The sequence below is a fragment of the Cetorhinus maximus genome, chromosome 7 (genome assembly GCF_964194155.1).
Source record: "Cetorhinus maximus chromosome 7, sCetMax3.hap1.1, whole genome shotgun sequence".
Taxonomy (NCBI): domain Eukaryota; kingdom Metazoa; phylum Chordata; class Chondrichthyes; order Lamniformes; family Cetorhinidae; genus Cetorhinus; species Cetorhinus maximus.
This window is the reverse complement of record NC_135885.1, coordinates 42,314,190-42,318,313: the sequence shown is the minus strand read 5'-3', so window position 1 is coordinate 42,318,313 and position 4,124 is coordinate 42,314,190.

The following is a 4,124-nucleotide window of genomic DNA, read 5'->3' as shown; positions in this document are numbered from 1 at the left end:
GAGAGCTACACAATGACTGAGAGATGCTGAGAGAGATTGGGAATCACTGAGAGATATACAATCACTGAGAGACATAGGGAATCACTGAGAGATACAGTCACTAAGAGATACTGAGAGAGATTGGGAATCACTGAGAGAGATTGGGAATCACTGAGAGATACACAATCACTGAGAGATACTGAGAGACATTGGGAATCACTGAGAGATACAGTCTCAGAGATATTGAGAGAGATTGGGAATCACTGAGAGATATACAATCTCTGAGAGACATTGGGAATCACTGAGAGATACTGAGAGAGATTGCGAATCACTGAGATATACAGTCACTGACAGATACTGAGGGAGATTGGGAATCACTGAGAGATATACAATCACTGAGAGATACTGAGAGAGATCGGGAATCATTGAGATATACAATCACTGTGACAGATACTGAGAAAGATTGGGAATCACTGAGAGATATACAGTCACTGAGAGATACTGAAAGAGATTGGGAATAACTGTGATATACAAGCACTGAGAGATACTGAGAGAGATTGGGAATCACAGAGAGATACAATCACTGTGACAGATAGTGAGAGAGATTGGGAATGACTCAGAGATATACAATCACTGAGGGATACTGAGACAGATTGGGAATCACTGAGAGATATACAATCACTGAGAGATACTGAGAGAGATTAGGAATCACTGAGAGATATACAATCACTGTGGCAGGTACTGGGAGAGATTGGGATTCACTGAGAGATATACAATCACTGTGGCAGGTACTGGGTGAGATTGGGAATCACTGAGAGATATACAATCACTGACAGATACTGAGATAGATTGGGGATCACTGAGAGATACAGTCACTGAGAGATACTGAGAGAGATTGGGAATCACTGAGAGATATACAATCACTGTGACAGATACTGAGAGAGATTGGGAAACACTGAGAGATACAATCACTGTGACAGATGCTGAGAGAGATTGGGAATCACTAAGAGATAGAGTCACTGAGAGATACTGAGAGAGATTGGGAATCACAGAGAGATACTGTCACTGAGAGATACTGAGAGAGATTGGGAATCACTGAGAGTTACAATCACTGTGACAGATATTGAGAGAGATTGGGAATCACTGAGAGGTATACAATCACTGAGAGATACAGAGAGAGATTGGGAATCACTTAGATATACAATCACTGAGAGGTACAGAGAGTGATTGGGAATCAGTGAGAGATACAGTCACTGAGAGATACTGAGAGAGATTGGGAATCACTGAGAGATACAGTCATTGAGAGATACTGAGAGAGATTGGGAATCACTGAGAGATACAATCACTGTGATAGATATTGAGAGAGATTGGGAATCACTGAGAGGTATACAATCACTGAGAGATACTGAGAGAGATTGGGAATCAATTAGATACACAATCACTGAGAGATACTGAGAGAGATTGGGAATCACTGAGAGATACAGTCACTGAGAGATACTGAGAGAGATTGGGAATGACTGAGAGATATATAATCACTGAGAGATACAGAGAGAGATTGGGAATTACTGAGAGATACAGTCACTGAGAGATACTGAGAGAGATTGGGAATCACTGAGAGATATATAATCACTGTGACAGGTACTGAGAGAGATTGGGAATCACAGAGATATACAATCAATGAGCGATACTGAGAGAGATTGGGAATCACTGAGAGATACAGTCACTAAGAGATACAGGGAGAGATTGGGAATCACTGAGAGAGACACAAGCACTGAGAGATGCTGAGAGAGATTGGGAATCACTGAGAGATACTGAGAGAGATTGGGAATCACTGAGAGATACACAATCACTGAGAGATGCTGAGAGAGATTGGGAATCACTGAGAGATATACAATCACTGAGAGACATTGGGAATCACTGAGAGATACAGTCACTGAGAGATACTGAGAGAGATAAGGAATCACTGAGAGATACTGAGAGAGATTGCGAATCACTGAGATATACAGTCACTGACAGATACTGATCGAGATTGGGAATCACTGAGATATACAATCACTGTGAGAGATTCTGAGAGAGATTGGGAATCACTGAGAGAGATTGGGAATCACTGAGAGATACTGAGAAAGATTGGGAATCACTGGCAGATACAATCACTGAGAGAGATTGGGAATCACTGAGGGATACTGAGAGAGATTGGGGATCACTGATAGATACAATCACTGTGACAGATACTGAGAGAGATTGGAAAACACTGAGATATACAATCACTGACAGATACTGACAGAGATTGGGAATCACTGAGAGATGCTGAGAGATATTGCGAATCACTGAGATATACAATCCCTGAGAGAGATTTGGAATCACTGAGAGATACAATCACTGTGACAGATACTGAAGAGATTGGGAATCACAGAGATATACAGTCACTGACAGATACTGAGAGAGATTGGGAATCACTGAGATATACAATCACTGTGACAGATACTGAGAAAGATTGGGAATCACTGAGAGATATAATGTCTCTGAGAGATACTGAGGGAGATTGGGAATCACTGTGATATACAATCACTGAGAGGTACTGAGAGAGATTGGGAATCACTGAGAGATACAATCACTGTGACAGATAGTGAGAGAGATTGGGAATGACTGAGAGATATACAATCACTGAGAGATACTGAGAGAGATTGGGAATCACTGAGATATATACAATCACTGAGAGATACAGAGAGAGATTGGGAATCACTGAGAGATACAGTCACTGAGAGATACTGAGAGAGATTGGGAATCACTGAGAGATATATAATCACTGTGACAGGTACTGAGAGAGATTGGGAATCACAGAGATATACAATCAATGAGCGATACTGAGAGAGATTGGGAAACACTGAGAGATATACAATCACTGAGAAATACTGAGAGAGATTGGGAATCACTGAGAGATACTGAGAGAGATTGGGAATCACTGAGAGCTACACAATGACTGAGAGAGGTTGGGAATCACTGAGAGATACTGAGAGAGATTGGGAATCACTGAGAGCTACACAATGACTGAGAGATACTGAGAGAGATTGGGAATCACTGAGAGATATACAATCACTGAGAAATACTGAGAGAGATTGGGAATCACTGAGAGATACTGCGAGAGATTGGGAATCACTGAGAGATACAGTCACTAAGAGATACTGAGAGAGATTTGGAATCACTGAGAGATAAACAATCACTGAGAGAGGTTGGGAATCACTGAGAGATACTGAGAGAGATTGGGAATCACTGAGAGCTACACAATGACTGAGAGATGCTGAGAGAGATTGGGAATCACTGAGAGATATACAATCACTGAGAGACATTGGGAATCACTGAGAGATACAGTCACTGAGAGATACTGAGAGAGATTGGGAATCACTGAGATATACAATCACTGAGAAATACTGAGAGAGATTGGGAATTACTGAGAGATACAATCACGGTGACAGATACTGAGAGAGATTGCGAATCACTGAGTAATACAGTCACGGTCAGATACTGAGAGAGATTGGGAATCACTGAGATATACAATCACTGTGACAGATACTGAGAAAGATTGGGAATCACTGAGAGATATAAAGTCTCTGAGAGATACTGAGGGAGAATGGGAATCACTGTGATATACAATCACTGAGAGGTACTGAGAGAGATTGGGAATCACTGAGAGATACAATCACTGTGACAGATAGTTAGAGAGATTGGGAATCACTGAGAGATATACAATCACTGAGAAATACTGAGAGAGATTGGGAATCACTGAGAGATATACAATCACTGAGAGATACAGAGAGAGATTGGGAATCACTGAGAGATACAGTCGCTGAGAGATACTGAGAGAGATTGGGAATCACTGAGAGATATATAATCACTGTGACAGGTACTGAGAGAGATTGGGAATCACTGAGAGATATACAATCACTGAGAGACATTGGGAATCACTGAGAGATACAGTCACTGAGAGATACTGAGAGAGATAAGGAATCACTGAGAGATACTGAGAGAGATTGCGAATCACTGAGATATACAGTCACTGACAGATACTGATCGAGATTGGGAATCACTGAGATATACAATCACTGTGAGAGATACTGAGAGAGATTGGGAATCACTGAGAGATTGGG